Source organism: Urocitellus parryii, chromosome 5 (assembly GCF_045843805.1).
Source record: "Urocitellus parryii isolate mUroPar1 chromosome 5, mUroPar1.hap1, whole genome shotgun sequence".
NCBI lineage: Eukaryota > Metazoa > Chordata > Mammalia > Rodentia > Sciuridae > Urocitellus > Urocitellus parryii.
The window spans coordinates 23,899,794-23,920,203 of record NC_135535.1 but is presented as its reverse complement, the minus strand read 5'-3'; the positions used below and the strand labels follow the sequence as shown (position 1 = coordinate 23,920,203).

Here is a 20,410-nt window from a genome sequence, read left to right as displayed (position 1 = left end):
TAATGGACCCTTATTATGGCCTTTCACTATATTATTTAAAAAACATATCATTCATGATTATGAATATAAGTAGTTAATTTCACAAATGTCTCTAAAACAGACAGAGTAGGGTGTGTAGGGAGTCCCACAATTCAGAGACAGGACCCTAAACTAAATCTCTTAATTTTTATAGTGTCAATACTTTAATGGAAGTAAGCAACAAGATCTGACTCTTCTTACAGTGATACCAACATTAATGTTCCTACATTAAACAGGCTTTACTTCAATAATCTTTCCATTCATATGTCAATAATATTTTTATTTTCATTATTAAATAATCAAGTAATGAATTATACTTGCCTAATAATTTTAAAGCAACTTAAACTCAAAGACTTATTTTTTTGAAGCACATCATTCAAACTTAGTGCTTCCGGCCTATAAGATGCTTTGCCAGGTAAAAGGATAACACCTATTATATTCCCAAATTCTCTCTCATGACGTTAAAAATTAAAAATAGAATATATCTTAAATATAGACACATTTCTTTTGTTGCAACCCATTTCTGATGCAAGCATGCAGATGCTAGAATTACAAAGACTGAAAAAAGACTTTATTAACAAAGCAACATCCCAACCTTAAGTCAACTCAACACACTCAAAACAAAACAAAACCAATGATATTACTAGTAGCACTTCTCTTTTCTGAAAATTTAATTTTCAGCCTTATTTCTAGCTTCAAAGGAGATTTTGGTTCAACTCAAGGGATCAGAAGTCTTAAAATCCCATTCATTTTCTTCTGTCCAATGTGTTAACAAAGTCGGTCTGAAACACAGTAACTCGTATTTATTACTTTCATCTTGTTACACTAACCCTTTTTTATAAAGAAATCCTTCAACAAAGACCCCCCCCCCAAAAAAATAAAATAAACAGATAAAGTTTGAGGAAAGAATTGTCCATCTTTAAGTCAAGCATTTCCTGATAAGTGACAGAAGGTCCGGCTGACTACACTTTGCTGAACCTAGAAATGGCCAAGACTCAAAACAAAATCTGGTACTTCTGTGTCTAGAAAATTAATTTGGCTAAGAGGCAATAAAACATAATCAACGAGGTGTCTTCGGTGGACACATTAACATAAAAGAGAGGCGCCACGTATTTCAACTAAATGTTTTTTTTTTTTTTTTTTTGCCATTTTTACAGAAGAAAAGCTAATTGTTAATGGCCATGTGACATTCTAGGTCCCAGAAAGGAAAGGGTGGGAGGAAGAGAGGAGTTCAAGGCAGTTCAGGGTCAGAACAAGCTCAGGCATCCTGTCATTAGCAAACGTTCCCCAAGCTGAAGGCAAAATACTGCTTACCCAAAAAAGGAGTGGGTGAAAAGTGGGGGGAGGAGAGAGGGAAACCACAAGAGAGTCAATGTGGCAGTGTGGGGGTGATGGGAGGGAGAGAAACCTGGAGCTATCCAGCTGAGTTGGGGAGCAAAAGAATCCGGCACAAAAACGCCGAGAAAAACGACAGAGACGAGACAACACTCGGCACCCCTCCATTGGTTCTTTGGGTTGCCCGCATTCCCTCCACCTCCGCTCTTGACCAACACTCAGGGGTGTGACCCGTCAGCAGGAGGCTGCCCAGATCTTTGTCTCGGCCCGCTCCCCACGCGAGGGCTCCTCCTCCCCGTCTTCCGCGCTCCCACCCGCGCACAGCCTCGTCTCCAAGGAGCTGGAAGCGCCGCGGCCACCGCCTCCTCGCCCACCTCCTGCGGACCCGCGCCCCTTCCTTCCCCGCCCGGAGGCGGCGAGGCAGCGCCACCCGCGCTTCCAGCTCCACCCCCGCCGAGGGGACCTTTGTGTCTCAGGGGACTTTCCGCCTCTTCCCCTCCTTCGCCTCGCGGGGACACCGGCCTCCCCCTGGAGACCGAAGCCGCAGCAAGCACCGGAGGCGGCGGCCAGAGGCGCCTCCCGGGAAGGAGCCGGACAGACACTCACCCACACCCACACCCTTCCCCACCCCCCGGAAATGCTCGGGCGACCCGGGGACCGTGCCCGACCCGACGGGTGACAGGCACGCGCGAGCCCCCTGCACCGCGCCGCCGCCCTCAACTTCCCGGCCGGGCCAGAGCCCCCCTCGTCCCCGCCCGCCCCTCCTTCCCACGCACCCTCTAGGCCCCGGGGCAGCCGGGGGCAGCGCCGCCAACTCACCAGCAAGTGCGGGACCGCGTCCCGGGGCGAGGCGCGAAGGGAAAGCGGCTCCGCCGACGCCCGCGGCGACCGGATGCAGGTCCGGGTCCCAGCGGTCGGCAGCCCCGAGGCGCCTCCGCGGCGCAGGCCTCCGCCGCCGCCGCCTTCCGGCTCTGGCAGAGAGGATGGAGCTCCGAGAGGGCCCGCAGCTGCTTCACGCGTCGCCAAGCCCCCCGGTCAACATGGCTCCCCGGCCGCCGAACCGCGCGGCCGGCCCACTAATCCCCGCCGAGAAGCCGCGGCGGGAGCGGAGCGAGCGGGAGGCGAGACGCCCGGCTGAGGCTGCCCGGCCGGGCGCGGGCTCCTTCTTCTCCTCGGCTGTGGGGCTGGACGGCGGGGAGCTGAAGAGAACGCGGGCGGCCGCTTTCGCTCGCTGCGTGTGCGTCGCTTTCTCACTCGGCGGCTGCGGATTGACGCCTCCGCCTGTTCCCCGGAGGAGAGCGAGCGAGCGAGAAAAAAGACTTTTATTGAAACGATCCAACCAGCGGCGGCGGCGGAGAAAGGCGACCGGCCGCGGGAGCTTCCCCCACCCCCGCCAGGGCTGCTCGCCGGGGGCAGCGCGACCCCTGCCGGCGGCAGCGGTGGGGGCGGGGCGGGGCGGCGAGCCGTGGGCGGGGCCTGCGGGGCGGGGTACCCCAGAAACCCGCGCCCCGAGCCCAGGGCCTCATTTTTCCCCCCTCGCTTCTGGAACAGCCAGGGGCGCGAGGAGACCCTTCGCGGGCGAGAAAACCAGGCAGTGCCCGCCACAGCAACTGCGGAAGAAATTCTCCCAGTAATTCAGCTCCTTCATCTTTCCGCCATCCCCAAACAAAACCAAAAACTCCTTGCTTCAATTATCCAAGTAATTACTGTGCAAAGGATCAGTGCCACTGTTCTCTACTGGCTTTCTAGAGTTAATGTCACGGGACCCACACTGAAGCCTGTTGACCGCTGCAACTTTTCTCCTGCGTTGGGTGTGAGTGGGTACTGCGGCGACTGTCATTCACCTATCCATGCTGTTGAAGCATCTATTGACATGTTACAATGTTTTTATATATTATATTCTTGGAAATATGCTAAGTCGCCAAAGGACTGAGGGTCTAGCCGGGATGAAAGACAATCAACAATTGCCATGAAAGCCTGAGAGTTCAGAGAGGGGAAATACTAGGTGCTGTGAGAACTTAAGGACTACTGTTGCAGTTAGGTTTTGTTTTCCAGGGGGAGGCGGGCTGCAAGAGGTTGGCCCAGTTTCTGTAAATGTTTTTTACTTTCTTCTTTCCCAGAGGCTAGAAGCTAGTTTAGGAATGAACACCAGAGTGAAAGTGAAGACAAACTAAAGTAATACTGAGCCAGTTTTTTCCACAAATAAGGATAAAAGCATAAAGTAAAAACAAACCCCTAGAGGGGGATAATGAGAATATCCAAAGAAGAGAATAGGGACCGGATGTAGACAACCTAAACAAGGAAAAAAAAAAAAAACACTTAACCACATAAAAGGCCTGTGAAGTCAGATAGAATTTTTTTTTTTTTTCATTTTAACACCTGGAAGAACACAATATCATTTTTAATGCGATTTCAGATCACATATCTTAGGGACTTCTGACAGTTTTCTTCTTAGATTCCACCTGCTGACTTCTTTCACATATTTTACTGGGCAAAGTTGACTGTATCTAATATCCAACAATCATGCATGTCAATCAGACTTCTCTGCTAAAAATTACCAGGACACAAAGTAGCCACAATTGTGTTCCACACATATTTAACACTTGTGCACCATATAAGAATGCAAATATGTATAACAAGATTTCCTTTAGAACAAGTATGCCTTTTTGTTTTTTTAATTAGTTAATTTATTTAGCTTTTTGTTTGTTCCCAGGATTGAACTCAGGGCCCTTAACCACTGAGCCACATCCCCAGGCCTTTTTTATAATTTATTTTGAAACAGGGTCTGCTAGATTGCTCAGGGCCTTGCCAAGTTGCTGAGGTTGGCTGTGAACCTGGGATCCTCCTGCCTCAGTTTCCATGCCACAGCGATTACAGGTAAGCACTGTTTTAAAAAGCACGGTTAATGATGCTTTTAAGGTTTGTACAGGTACAAGAACTTGATAATGTAGCAAAGAAGTAGCAGAGTTCTTTTTAAGTTAGGAAGAAAAAAATGATATGGATACAAGAGTTGCTTTTCCAAGTGATTTTACATGTTGCCATTCAAAAAATAACTATGCTTTGTGGGGCAGGGTTGGGAGGGGGTCTCTTAGTAAATATTCAAAATCTCCACAGAGGAGAGTCTACAAAATCTCATCCTAAGTTTCAACATCAATAATTGCCCTTCATATCGTTCAATTGGAATGATTAGAAGTAAAAAGATGTTTCAAATGGCCTCATCCAAAGCTGCTAATCTCCTCTTCCTACAATGCACCATAATAAAGATTTGATTATTAGGACCTAGATGATTGTTTTATTGATCTATTTTTTCTTTTAACCAAAAATTTTTTTTTCTTTTACTAACAATATTATGTAACCAGGCACTATACTAGCTGTTGAAGACTTACAAGTGAAACTATAGATAAGGTATGGCCTTTAGGTATTCTAGTGGTAGAAACAAGCAGTAAGCATGTATATTAAGGAATTTATAAAATCATTTATAATTTTGAGAGGTGTTATGAAGAAAATGAAACAAATGGGGGGAAGGGAGACAGTTTAGCAGGGATATTTTAGGTGTTAAGGTCAGGAAAGGCTAAAACCTTGGATTCTTTCTTTGTATTATTCAGCCAATTATTTGTTCAAGAAAAGGTCAAAGGACAATCAAAACAATGGATGAGGACATTTACATATGGATTTTTCTTAATTCGTTTTAAATTTACTCATATTCAACATGTTAGTTGACCTCCCTAGGTTATATAATATAGGGGTTTTTTAATAATTTAATATCATTAAATTATTAGAGTATTTCCTAAACTATGGTTAATACATACTCCTTAGTACTTAGAGGAGGAGAACCGTTTAGGAAGAATTCCAAGTTCAGATCCATCTTGGAAATGCCATATACATCATCTCCCTTCTGGAAAGTCATAATGCTCTGAGAAGTTCTTAGATTAAAAATAATTTTCTTTTCAGTGGAACCAGTATATCCCAAAATGTTTTTCCTGTAGAGTAACAGTATTGTAGGACATATGTTGAAAATACTAGAGAGAGAGAATTTGAAGGTCATTGAACTTCGGACAGATAGAGTAAATGGGGATGAATCCACAAAGTCTGTTGTGGTTCACACTTTGAGTGTCACATTGCCTAGGAAACAAATGTGAAACATACCCAGATGAGATATGAAAAAGAAACGTGGGTTTTCAGTTCCTGTACCTGAGTGGTTCTCAAACTGTGGATCCTGAGCTAGTAACAGCAATTTCACCAGGGAATTCTTAGAAACGCTAATTCTCAGGTCCTACTCCAGAACAACTAAATCAGAAACTCTGAGAATGGGTGTAGCAACCTCTGTTTTACCAAGTCCTCCAGGATTCTCCTACACAATAAAGTTTGAGAATCTCTGCTCTATAGAACATCAACATAATTTTGTCTATTTACAAAACAATTTTCTACATGTCTGAATTTTGGGACCATCTTTAATCAAGCTAAGGGCAGCAATCAGCTCTTACTCCCTAGTATGACTTGAGCAAAATAATTTTACATTTGGTGAAAATGAAACTATAGGTGAGAAAAGATTATTGTCGATGGCTTCTGTTTAAACTAATTTGAAAACAAAACTTTATTTAAAAAAATATTTCCTACTATCTGAACACCTGCAAAACAGCTGTGTACCCTTGCATAATGACAAAAGAATAGATTACCCCTAAACGTTTAACTGTAGAGACTTTACCAACCCAGATTTACTTTACATCATTATCAGAACAGCTCCACAGACTTACAAGTTACAAATTTGGAGAGAGAAATTTCTTCCATGTTTACATGTAAATTTCCAAATTTGGAGCACTATCTAACTTTGGAGGATTAATAACACGAGAGACACTTGATCCAGGCCATAGAGCATTACATAAAGCTTTCAGGACAGTGATGTCATATATCTTTACGACGAAAATGAATCCAGGAACCAAACTCAGTGTAGGCAGTTAAAGAAGACATAATTTTCAAACATCTTGTTTGAAAACAAAATTAATCTCTGGCTGCTAACAAAATGCTAGGGGAGTGTTGGTCTTCAGACTTCCACTAAGTCTCCATATAAGGCTGCATTAAGCCTTAATGGAAGGATTAGGGTTTTGGTTGTTTGGGGGTTTTGGAGAGTCTTGTGTGTGTTTTTTTTAATCCTTTCATCCTTGACTTCTTTCCTTCCTTCCCCCTTCCTTTCTTCCTTCCTTCCTGCCTGCCTTTCTGCTCTTAACTAGATTAACGTTATATCTACTCAGAAAAAACAGAGGTGGGCTTGTAACAAAATAAACTGTACTTAAAAGTTATTTTGAGCTTCTTAAAAAAATGAAGGTCCTCATGAAACCAGCTTTAAGACATAACAAATTCCTCCCTTTTTAAAAGAAAATGTTGTTGAGCCACATGTAGTGGCACACACCTATAATCCCAGAGATTCAGGAGGCTGAGGCAGGAGAATGACAGGTTTGAGCCCAGCCTGGACAATTTAGTGAGACCCTGTCTCAAAAAAAAAAAAAAAAATTAAAAGGGCTAAGGATGTAGGTCAGTGGTAGAGTGCCCCTGGGTTCAATCCTCAGTACTAGAGAACAAAAGAAAAAGAAAACATTGTTGAAAACTGAAGGCTAGGGCAATATAGGTTTTCCTGTTAGATGTGTTAAGGAAGACATGGCAATTGGTCATTTTGGTGATCTTGTCTTCATTCTTTTAAAGAATGAAAGGGAGGGAGTATCAGTAGCCTATGGTTTGTCATCCCTAAATATTTTTCAGTGGTTTGCTTTTAGGTCAGCTAATTAGACAGATTTGTAGTCTTTTAATCTTTCATTATTAATCAGAAGAACAAGTTTTTAGTAAACTAACTTTGCCTTGCCCAAGCCAATGTTGACACCTAGGAATATTTTAGAGTTAATGTGACTTATGATGAGGAGACAAGAGCAAATATTGGTCATTTAGACATTGAAATGGAAAAATAAAAAAGAGAAAAAGGGGAAAGAAGAAAGAAAGTCAAGAAGAGAGTTAAGCCTTATACATATAATTTTATTTCAGTAGTAAGGAAGCTGCAAATATTAATAGTTTTATAGTTAATGTAATAGAAAGTACAGAAAAACATGAAGCTAAGTGGGTGAGAGTTCTAGCCCTGAAGCAATATTACACAGTAGGTGGACTTTGTGATCAATTGGATTAGATCGAAATTCTAGCTTTGCTACTGTGACATGTTGGTAGGTTACTTAACTAAGAGTTTCTCCATATATAAACTTGGTATAATAACATATCTTCCAGGTTGAAAGGATTAAGTGAAATAGTAAATGTAATGCACTGTATTGCAACTTTGTCTGGCATAAGGGACCTGATCAGCAAAACAAATAACATATACTGAAAGGGGATTTTGTTGTTTATATAACTTAAAAGCCCAGGGGTAATTCAGGCTTCAGTAACATCTCTGCCAAACAGCCCACATGATGTCATCAGAACCTGGCTTCTCTCCTTTTGGTTTGGCCTTTGATGGCCCTTGATCATCCACCCACTAGGTCAACATATGACTACAATATTTGTGGCTCTGTACTTCCAGATATCAGTCCCAAAGAAAAGAGAAAGCAATTTCTCCAGTAACACAAACATTGGTTCTAATTAGCTCATAGTCCTTGCAATGGTTAGTTAAATATCCCCTAAAGCCTTTTGCGTTAAAGGCTTGGTTGTCAATCTGGTGTGGTACTGGGAGGTAGGAATCTTTAAGAGATGGAGCCTGAGAAGGAAGGTAGGTCATTGTAAGCATGCCCTTGAAGAGGATATTCCTCTCTCTTTTTGCTTCCTAGCTTCCCTGAGGTTAACAGGCCTCCTTTGCTATGTGTTTCCCCCATGATGTACGGGCCCAGAACAGGAGGACTAAGTGAGTGTGGTCTAAAGCCTCTGAAACTGTGAGCCAAAATAAACCTTTCTTATTTTTAAATTTATTAGGTCAGGTATTTTGTCACAACAATTTGAAAAACTGACTAAAATAATTCCTAATCCAAGAGAAGGAAGGTCCATTTGAAATTCCAAAGAAGGACTCTGATTGCCCCACCTAGGTCATGTGTTTACCTACTTCAGGAGGGTTGCACTAGACCAGGTGGAATGGGGAAGATGCAAATATCAAAAGGACAGGAGGGTGCTATTAACAGAGGTAAAAAGGAAGAAATGCAGAGCAGTCAAAAACTACAGTGTCCTCTACCCCTGGGTAGATAAAGGGTACAATCAGAAATTGTAAATTAAAATAATTGTGATAAAGAGAACAGGACAAACTACAAAGATGGACCAGTGAAGGGATAAGTAGAAAACCAAGTAATTTGTGATACTACTAGTAATAAAAAGAATTGAATTACTGATATATGCAATGACATGAATGAATACCAAAATAATTATGCTAAGTGAAAGAAGTCAGACCAAAACCAGAATATACATGGTTACAGTTTTGTAAAATTATAGGAAATGCAAACTACTCTGTAGTGATGAAGACTATTTATCAGTAGTTGCCTGGATCTGGGGGATGGAAGAATTACCAAGGAGCATGAGGATACTCATGAGGGTTGATAAGTGTCTATATTGTGATGGATTCATGGGTGTACACCCAACGTGAAACCTATCAAACTGAACACTGTAATCATGTTCAGTTTATTTTATGTAATCATACCTAAATATTGCTTTAAAAAGAGAGAGAAAGTGATCCAAAATACTGTTCTATAAAATGGCATTTGAAACGATCATCAGATCTGACTGTATAAGCCTGAGTTTTCCAACAGTGTTGAAAATGCAGGTTTTCTCTAATTATATCTGTATAGAAGCCATACTACTTAATCCATAGGTAATTTCTAGCCTCAGGATTAATGAAGAGGTTAATATGAGCTGAAAATAAAATTGTGTTTTTATTGACCTATTTCTCTCCATGAGGCCGACGAGCGTACACAGCAGTGGGCAATTGTATGTGAGGCACACATGAACCCTACTTGACCCTGTGTAAGACATTGACCTGGTAAATCCAGGATATCCTATTAAAACAGATTACAGTATGCAATAAATGCCAGTTCCCTTCTCCCTTTACCTCCTCTATGTGGAAATAAAGTTCAAAATCTTGTTCATCTTATATATTTATGTAACAAATATTTTCGCTTTTTATACTTCTGAGCTGAAATGTAGAACACACGTGCAATTAATAGTGCTTTTCTTCTAGGCAAGAAGTTTGCAGTTGGTAGAACATCCTGTTTCTCTGGGCACCCTGATCCCTAAAGCTATTAGTTAGATCACAATTAAAATTGTTTTCTAGAATTCATAATAACTATCCTTAAATTCTAGTTTGATTAGAAAACATCAGAAGGGCTAAATATTTCAGTATTAACCTTTCATACACCTAGAATGAAAATACATTTTACAAAGACTGCTTTTCTTGTTTATTTTTCTTTTTTAAAATATATTTTTAGTTGTCGATGAACACCATACTTTATTCTATTCATTTATTTTTTCTGTGGTGCTGAGGATCGAACCCCGGGAGTGCCTCACATGTGCTAGGCAAGTACTTACCACTGAGCCACAACCCCAGCCTGTTTCTCTTGTTTAAAAGATAATTTCCTTATATTGACAAATTTTGATGATGTAGTCTGTTTTTTTTTAAAGGTATTATAGCTGGGCATGGTGGTGCACACGGTAATCCTAAGGTCTACTTGGGAGACTGAGTCAGGAGATCACAAGTTCAAGACCAGCCTGGTAATTTAATGAGACCCTGTCTCAAAATAAAAATTAAAAAGGGCTGGGGATGTAGCTCCGCTGAAAAGCATCACTGGGTTCAATCTCCAGTGCCAAAAGGAAGAAAGGAAGAAGACATTATATGTCTGGATCATTCACATTGTTATATAGAGATCTATTGTTATGGTCATTGGTGCCTCTCTGTGTATCAGACTTCATTCCTTTACTACTTTACTACTTTCTATCCCCTTCTAGGCATGAGGGAATAAAATATTCCAGGTTGTGTTTATTTTTCACAAATGTTCACAAAGATAGACAACAAAGTCTATAGAATTCAAAGTGAAATGAACCTTAGTTTGAATCTTGGCTCCACTATTTGCCTTAAGACCTTCAGGAAGAGTTAAATCTTTAGCTTCAGTTTCTTCATATGTAAAATGGGCATATCTAATAGAGCCTTTTGTGAGGATTCAGCAAGTTACCAAATATAAAACTGCCTAACACAGTATTTGGCACCCAACAGGCAAAGAATAAATGTTACTATTCTTCCTTCCACGCTCGCACATCATGACTATAAAAGTCATGGAAAAATACTGTGATGGAAATGCATGTAGGAAGGCAGAGGCCTGAATTTATAATGCTCAAGAGAAATAATCTGTCTTCTATGGGGAGGCACTACAATATTTAGAAAAAAGAAATAGACAAAAAATAAACTCCCCCCCCCGATGAGTAGCAGCCCCAATTAGACAAGAAGATAGATGTTTATATTTTCACATATTATCCATCATAAGAGTAATATTAGGAGGGCCCATGATAGCTATTCTGAATAGAAAAAAATATGTAGTTATTGTTCTGCAAAGATTTCCTATAAAGGGAACAGATCACATGAGCACAGTTTCTTATTTATCTGCTTTCTATACCTTGCATTTACAAATAGAACTATCCATCTCAATATATTCAATCAGAGATGCTCAAACAATTTTAGGACTGGGAAATAGAAGTTACTCAAATATCATATTACTTTCTAATTACCATTTCATTAATTCTTTTTTTCTACCAATTTGTATCTTGTGCCTACCATGTATCAGACACTGTAAAGATTGAAAAAAAATTCTGGCCTGCAGGACTTAATGTGTAACAGGGCAGAAGGTCTGGTTGGAGCTCAGAAAGAGCTAAATGCTTAAGATGAAAGTTTGAATATGCTGCTCAGAGAAAAGAGGTCTTCTGGCTGGGAGAAGTGGGGAGAGTAGGAAACCAAAGCAGGCTATACTGCTCACATAAAACGAAGTCAACAAGTACTTATTAGCAACTAATTAGGAATCAGGTGTTGAGTGTTAGAGCAAACACAAGTACCTTAAATGGTGAACCCATGAACCCTGGCCTTCTGGCATGCACAATATGTTTGACCAAATATCCTAGCACAGAGCTGGGGTTTGCAAGGTGGCAGCCTATTTTTATCCCTTTTATAGTTTTTTTAATGAATTTATTCAAATGTCAGTTATTTTTTTTAACATTAATTCAGTGGTTAATAGTAATCCAGTTTTAGAAAACAGCAAATCTATTTGCTGTTTTTGATATAAGGCACAGGTGCCTCTCTTCATGTTAGTGGTTTGATAAACAGATAATAAAAAATAAAATAGAATAAGGCCATCTAGAGTTTCTAGTCCTTTGCCAAAATGTTCAGGGGGAGTATGCCATTCTTCATGAATCTTGACTGCCTGGCAATATTTTGGAAACTAAAAAATTAAAATAGGCATTTGGTTACTCCGTATACCCTTATTTTAAAAAGTATTAGTAACATGATTGTAGAGACACATAACATTTGGGTCTGGTGTTTATGTACAATAAGATTAAGTATCCTACTAAACTTTTATTAGAAAAAGTATTTTATTTCACAATACAAACATACTATAAAACTTTATCTTACATCTTCAGAAATAAATTTAGTTTTATTTATGTTGTAAACTCATTAAATGTGACATATTCTATTCCTCCTCCTTCAGTTGAGTTCCCAATTTCTTCTATCTAAAACAGCCTCACTAAGTTCGGCTTCTCAGTTTTTTGAGTTGTTCACCTGAGAAATCCTGTCTTTCCTTGTGTATCTGACTCACGTCTCTGCTGTTTTATGAACTGGATGGCTCAGATTTTTTCCACAGGTCACATACTTCCAACTCAGATTCAGGCAAGTCTGGATGGCTCACACGAGTGACACCAAGCCAGAAAAATACAACACACTCAACCTGTACCATAATTGAGCCCACAGGGAGTGAGCTGTTTTATTTAAATTGGAATGAATTGGAATATCAGAAGCTTGAATACAGACTTTGAAAAGATGACAGAGGAAGAATGGAAGAAAAATTTTATTTGGTTTTAAACAATTTTCTATTTTTCTTATAGAATATCAAGTGTTGACTTAGTTTTTTTCTACTCCCTTTGCCATTTTTTAAGTAAACACTTTCAAAATTATACAATATTATGCAATGATGTTACAAAAGATATTTAAAAGAAGTAAAAGAAAATCATCTGTAATGCCACAACTACAACACAATAACTTTTTATGATTTTGGAGTATTACTTTCCAGCTTTTATTTCAATTTTACACATACTTTAATAGTGTACAGGTAGATTTGTATCAATGTTATCAACACCTATTGCTTTTGCCAGAGTCTTCATGATGATACTATTTGTCAGCTGCTGATAGTCTGTAATCTGTGTTTCATGGACCCTCCTCGCCTCTCTGCAAAGTCTTCATCGAAGTATGCCTGGGAGTTGCTGGACGGAAGAGTGCCTCACTTGGTTGGGTTTCTATCCTGTCAACTACCATATAGTTCATTTAATTCCTATTCATCAATGAAGAATACCCCCATGTTTTCAGGCAAGCTGAGTACATTATTAAACAGCTTTCCATTGCTGTAACAAAATAATGAAGAGATAATAAACTTGTAAGAACAAAAATTTATTTTGACTCACGGTTTTGGAGGTTTGCTTCCATGACTGATTAACATTTTTGCTTTGGACCTGAAGCAACCTAGTACATCAAGGCAAGACAGGAAACCCATTTACCTCATGGCCAGGAATGAAAGGGAGAGAGGATGGGCTGCATCCCACCATCCTCTCCAAGGGCCTGCCCCCAGTAACCAGAAGACCTCCTACTAGGCCTCACCTCCTAACAGTGTCATGGGATGGGGACCAAGACTGTAACACGTGGGCTTCTGGGAAGACATTCCAGACCCAGAGCATAGTACTAAGTCTGCCCAGACTGCTGCTGTCCCTACTACCATTTCCCCTGAATATTCTGACTTCCTATGTAAGACTTCCACTTTAGTCTATTCATTCTAATCATCTGTCTTGATTACACCCTCTGCTGTTGCACACTAAGGGGTTCCTACTTACAGAGAGTCCATTTGTTCATATACCAATAACAGACTTAATTCAGATGGCCTTTACCTCACCTCCAAGATGGCAAACCAGAACTACGGACTTTGAGGCAAAATTCCAACTCTGTTTTGTTGTTTGGGTTAGCAACTGAAGAAAAATTATTCAACTCCAAACAATTTTTTTTGTTGTTTATAATAAATACAATTAAGTAAATTCAGTGTGAAAATGTGACTTTTATATACTTGAAAAAGCTTTAAGTTAGTGTTCTTATTTTTGTTTGTTTCTTTTTAAGGCAAGGGGTCCATTTTGGCATAAGGCCACAAGAACTTGCCAAATTCTCCTGTAAGGTATTATACACAGAGTTCAGGCAATGATGAAATGACACAGCAGGAAAAGCCAGGACTTGGTTTAGAGATTAGCAGTACACTCAGTAAAGGCAAGTGTTGGTTATTGAAGATGCTTCAATCTGCAAGTGGATTTGAAACTGGGACATTTGTCATCAAAGAGGAAAAACAAGCAGGATAGAGATGGAATGGATAGGTGGCAGATGGATTTTCAAAGCAGCTGACAATCAGCACAGGTCTAGACAGGTGGGTAGTTGAGATTGGTAAGATCTGATAGTCACAAGTTTGAAACAAAAGACTTCATTTTTACAGAAATTTTATGGTTGCGTAATTGTTTTCTGTTTGTTTTGGTTTGGTTTCACAGAACTTTCTTATATGACTATGGGATGACCACTGAGGAAATACAATGGCTACATGGTATAGTCGCCTTACATCAAAAGAACTCATTCGAATTCCAGTCTTAACGCTTAAAAGTTGTCTGATTTTAGGCAAATATTTCATGTTTCAGAGTCTCTGTTTATTCATCATTTATGTAGTCATATTAGATCAATGATTCATAGCGATTTTGAAAAAAAAATGTCATTCAGTTCTTTTGATCTGATGAGAGATAAGGATCATTGTCTCATAAAAATGCACCTAAACATCCCCCTCCCCAAATTTGGCACATGCTTTATTTTACTACATTAGAACTTGGTTTACTTTCTATAGGAGAAAAAAAAAACTTAGAATAAATTTCCCTCATTCTTATTTGCTCTCATAAATGAAGTAATTTGAAATGAACCCAAAATATTCAAATATGAAAAAAAAAACAAAATCAAAGTTCTTCCCACAAAATGAATTTCAACATTGAGACTGCCATTATTTAGTTTGATGAGAAGAAATTATAATGGAATCTTACATGTTAATATGTTTGTCATTTGTGTTAGCCTACCAATTTTGGCTTTTAATTCTGATAGCAACAAGTGAAGGAAAGCCCAGAAGATTACTATAGCAAATAGGCTAAATCTAGAAGTGTGGATTTCTCTAGGACTCCCTTTTATTTTTATTTTTATTTAATTTTAATTTTAATTTTTTTATTTTGAGACAGGGTCTTGCTAAGTTGGTGAGTGCCTCACTAAGTTGCTGCAGTTGCCCTTGCACTTGGGATCCTCCTGCCTCAGCCTCCTGAGTCACTGGAATTACAGGCGTGCACCACCATGCTTTCTAGAAACTGATACAGTTGCATCATTTCTTCTGTCTTCATGTCTACACATTTGGTCATTTCTGCAAACTCTGCATCGTTAATGCTGTACATATATTCATGAGAAAATGGTTAAAATGCCCATTCCTGATTTAAGGTCAAACTAGTTTAATTAACCTTTGAAGGCATTTTGCAGTGTTTGCAGGTGTCGGTAGATTTCTGTCTCATGAGAAATTGACATGTTTCATCACTCTTGAATGGAGCCAGGAAAATCTCTTCCAGCGTGGGAAAGGTTTATGCTATTTGTCTTTTCCCAACCTCATCTCCCACAATGGCAACTTAGCCAAAAGAGCTCATGTCTGTGTCTGCCTCTCTCTCTCTCTCTCTCTCTCTCTCTCTCTCTCTCTCTCTCTCTCTCTCTCTCTCTCCAAAATGGCAACTTCAGAACTTCAGGATCTTATGCTGAAAAAAGCTTTACTTTATTCATATGATCCAGTAAAACAAATCACAAATAACTTTTCCCTGTGAAATTATTGCAGGAGTGAATTCCTGTGAATAACTTCATATACCGCTTTCATTTCTTGACCAAAATCTTTTTAAATGCCATGAGTCAAAGTCTGGAGTCTGGAGAAATCGATGACTTCTGCCTCTTTAGGCAAACTCCTTTGGGACTATTGGCATGAATTTTATTGGCAGGAATTTTAATGCCCTATACAACTAGGTGTAGAAAGCTGTGACTCATAGTGACATACTGAGATTCTTTCTTCATCAAAGCAGAAAAACCAGATGCATTGCCAAACTCTGCATATATACCATAGTGTCAAAGTTTTGTTTGCAACTGGAGTTTTAACTTGAAGAAGAAACTCTTCACCCTTTCAAATAATTTGGGGCCTTTGGGATTCCCAAAAGGGGCTTACTAAAAGAAAATGGTTTTGAAACATTTTAACTCTGACTTTTTAATAATGCTGCTACATTATTTTTAGAGTAAAATGGATTACATATTAAAATGAAACGATGTTGGACAAAGTGAGACAAGCAGGAGTCAAAAAGATCAGGTCACCTGGATGTGAGAGCACAATACTTACGTTAGTTACATTTAACCGGGGGTGGGGGGGTGCTGTTTAACATGTATTATCCCACTTAATCTTTCTAATAACACTGAGAGACAGGTACTACTATTGCCATCATTTTACAAACGAGCAATTTAAAGCTCAGTTACCCAATGTTGCACTGTTAGTGGCTGAGCTGAAGTTTAAACCAATGTCTCCTTTGCTCCAAAGCCCGTGCTCTTAACTATGATTAGTATAAAAGGATCAGAGGCATAGGTGAGAAAATAAGAATAAGCAAAGAAGGCAGAATTCTTAGCAGAAAGGTAAACATGGGATATTGGGGATAGAATGGAAATAATTTAAGGAGAAATGAATACAATTATCTTTGGGGAAAGTACCATGTTTCAAACAAATCTGACTCCCTTTGATTTAAAGGTCTGTATTCACAAAGAATCTTGTAAGCTGTGGTTTAGTTTCTCTCTTGAATATTTACTAGGAATGGAATCCCCAAATCGCAATCCAAGTCCTTAAAATTTTGCATTATAAACTGTTAAATCTTTCTCATGTCAAAACAGGCTTTTAGGAGTTTGACCAGTAGAGACCATTTTTCTGAGACCTGATTGCAGCCCTTCCTTTTCTGAATTGCTTGTGTTAGTCATCTCTGTATCCTCCCAGCCCAGCACAGTGTCTTGCCATTAGTGGGCATCCAGTAAATGCCTGTTGAATGATAAAATAAGGAATGAGGTTCTGAAACACTTACCGAGTTGACTGTAAACATTCAGCAGACTTGAAACATCCAGCAATTTGCTAAAAGTGCACTATGGGAGCAATACTCGAACAGATCTGATCTACTTTTCCCCTCGCTCCCATCCCATCAACAACCCAGAGTTGGACAATGGGCAGAACAGTCATCTTGCAGTTCCTGCACAGCAAACCTTTGTTTGGACAAGCACATGCCCGAATTGTGCAGCCCTTGGTGGTGCTGACTCATGCACGTCTTTCGGTTCCCTATGCCTCTTCAGTCTTTTTGCACCAGTCTCGTGCCTTCATTTTCTTATCTTTGGAAAGCATATTTTTCCCATTGCTCTTGACTATGCTTGATGTCTTTCATTTCATTTCTGACCATTCTGATAATATGCTGCAGTCAATTTGTGCTTTCTCTATTAATCCGTTCCAAAATGAAAGAGAGAAGAGCTAAATTTTCTTATCAGTTGCCAACAACTCCTTCCCCTCTCTAATCCCCTAATGATATTATCAGGTAATCTTAGTGGCAGATAAACCAGACTACTATACTATGCTATATTCTGACTTCCTCCTGAATTGTATTTTAATAATCTGGCTTTTGTCATTTTCCAGTTATGTGTTGGCTCAGCAAGGTGATTCTGCAGGGTTTTGTTTGTTTGTTTTTGTTTTCCTGGGGCAGGGGTGGGGGGGGCACACCTGTTCTTCTTGAAATGAAAAGCTATTTCTCCTGCTAAAGGAGTTAGAATACCCTGAGAGGATTTCTTTCTGTGGCTTTGTTTGCTCCTGAAACAGTTTCTCCTGCTGAGCTTTCTTGCCTCTAGCTTTGGTGCAGGGAAATAAATATTGCTGGAAAAAATTTTCAGTTCTCAATATATTAATATCCCTGTTTTCTAACTGGTATGAGTGTAAACTCCTGCCATAAGTGAAGAAAGATAGTCTTGAACACCATCCTAGAAATTAGCATTTGCCTTGGGAATATGCTCCAATAATTTCCTTCTCTCTACAAATCGTCTCTATAAAAATGTAAAACCAATCTTGACTGACAGAGAATGCAGAGTTATTTAAGTGTTAAACCATGTAAAATTGTTCCGATGAGCTCAACTTGAATGTCTGAGAGAGCCAGGAATCCATGATCAAATTCCCACTTGGGAGCCAATCTTATATTAAAACATGACATATATTATCTAAGGAATTTTACTGCAATGCAGCTGGGAACTCTCTCTTTGAAAATCACTGCAAAGGCTGGGCCACGATTTTAACTTGAAAATTTAAAGGAGTCTTTATCCAATCTTATATTCTGATGAAACTTTTAAATAAAATCGCTTATATTCTAGATTGAATTATGCATTAAAATGACATTTAGAAGTATTCTATAATTTAAGTCCCATTCATCTATATTCAATAATCAAAGGTTTAGAAGATTCATGATATATTTCATAATGACCACCAATTAGAATGTTGTGTGAGATAGGTCACTCACCTCCACTGTGTATTGTTTTACATTTTAATTTAAATCATTTTATGTAAATATGCAAATGTACTTATAAGTAGAAATATATAGTTTTCTCCTCTTCTTCCTGAGTTATTTTAAATGACTATAACACCCCATATGATAAGACACTAAAATATAGTATTGTGAATCAGACTGCCTGGGTTCAACCCAAGCACTGGTACTTGCTATCTGTTTGACTTTATCCTAAGCCTTACTTTTTTTAAAAAAAAATATTTCTTTATTTTTTGTAGTTGTACAGGATAACTTTATTTATTTATTTTTATGTGGTGCTGAGGATCGAACCCAGAGCCTTGCACATGCAAGGCGAGCGCTCTACCGCTGAGCCATAACTCCAACCCCTAGCCTTACTTTTTTTTTTTTTTTTTTTTTGTAATCTGTAAAAGTCAGGATTGTTTTGCAGATTAAATGAGATAACTCATTTAAAGCACTTAGCACAGAGTTTAGCCAACCATGATTTATAAAGACAAAAGTCAGGCTCTAGGAAAAAGAAAAACACAAATATGCCAGTTTCGGTGACTCACGCCTGAAATCCCAGCAAGAGGCTGGGACAGAAGGATTGGAGTTCAAAGCCAGTCTCAGCAACTAGATTCTACTAAGATTCTACTAAGAATAAGTACACCCAGTGGTTTGAGAGGTTGAGACAGGAGGATTGCAAGTTCAAAGCCAGCCTCAGTGAGGTGCTAAGCAACTCAGTGAGATCCTGTCTCTAAATAAAATACAAAAATAGGTCGGGTTGTGGTTCAGTGGTTGAGTGCCCCAGAATTCAATCCCTGGTACCCCCCTCCAAAAAAAAAAAAAAAAACCTAAACCAAAACAAACAAATACAAAAAAAAAACCCGCACACACAAATATTATAACCACATAGATGAACATGTGACTTTAGCAGTTCAAGTTAAATTGAGTTTGAGTTTTCTAAAACCTATAACATAAGGTGAAACACAATCTATTATAAAAATGTTGGGTTCAGAAGGAAAGAAGCAAACCGATTCAGAAGTAAAATTTTTCCTAGTGTTGAATTTCAAAAGGAACTAAGGAGGGTACGGTGGATGATGTATTAAATAATGTTTTTAATACTATTTTACAGCAAATGCTGTAATGAATTTTATAGACTGATATAGCAACGTTTGGTTAAAACACAAACTATACAATTAAACCGTAGCTGAATTTTTAAAAAATTATATAATGAGACTATTATATAATGGCCCCAAGTTATAGTCTTATGGACTGCAAAAAATAGTTATTGAACATCTGCTTTGTGCAAGGTATGCCTAAGAAAACAGATGAATTAGTCTTAATTCTTGCCTTCGAGAACTTATTGATCAGCAAGGTAGGGTTAAAAAAAAAACTACTATGGTAAGGAACACTAGTATAAATTCCAAAGGAAGACATAAAATGCTCTAAAATTTCAAAAGAAGTCTTTTTTCTCAAACAAGCTCAATGGCTTCTGCACATGCTTCCCCCTGTGCTTGGAATGTGCTTTTTGTCCTCTCCATGCATAACTTCCTCTCCCTTCAGTTTTCAGTTCCTACTTAACTTCCTGGTAGAGATCTTTCCTGACCACCTTTCTATAATTCTCTATCATGGTATCTGTTTCATCACAGCATTTGTTACAACTGCTATATGTCTGCCTGTGGTGTCTGCCGTGTTATCCTCAAAGTCTAGAACAGCACCCAACACACAGTAGGCATTTGATGCATATTTGTTGAATGAATGGATGAATCAATAAAAGATCATACTTGCTTGGGAGGATCAGGAAAAGTTTCATAAGAGGAAGGAATCCTTAAAAGCTGGGTAGGTTGCAGGTGGAGCTAGGGAAAAGAAAGATACCCCAAAAAGAAGGAAAGGCATAAGCAAATGTTTGGAGCCCAATAAATGCAAAGAATTTTCTAGTTTTTTTTTTTTTGTTGTTGTTGTTGTTGTTTGTTGTCCAGGGATTAAACTCAGGAGCCCTTGGCCATTGAGCCACATCCCCATCCCTATTTTGTATTTTATTTAGAGACAGGGTCTCACTGAGTTGATTGGCACCTCGTCATTGCTGAGGTTGGCTTTGAACTCATGATCCTCCTGCCTCAGCTTCCTGAGCCGCCAGAATTAGAGTCCTGCACCACTGCCCTGCGCAAAGCATTTTCTGAAAGCAACAAATGCAGTGAATCTT

The 20,410-nt window shown here is 39.2% G+C and overlaps 1 protein-coding gene across 3 annotated transcripts in view; it reads right to left on the bottom strand.

The window, feature by feature from the left end:
• Positions 1-2,343, bottom strand: part of Cdk17 (cyclin dependent kinase 17) — a 104,912-nt gene extending 102,569 nt beyond the window's left edge. Inside the window, exon 1 of one of the 3 annotated variants that reach the window (XM_026397473.2) lies at positions 2,173-2,343. The gene's annotated coding sequence lies outside the window, so the exon portion shown is untranslated. The remainder of the gene's footprint in view (positions 1-2,172) is intronic. The other 2 variants (XM_077798582.1, XM_077798580.1) reach the window with 2 other exon arrangements.
• Between the last annotated feature and the right edge of the window lie 18,067 nt (positions 2,344-20,410).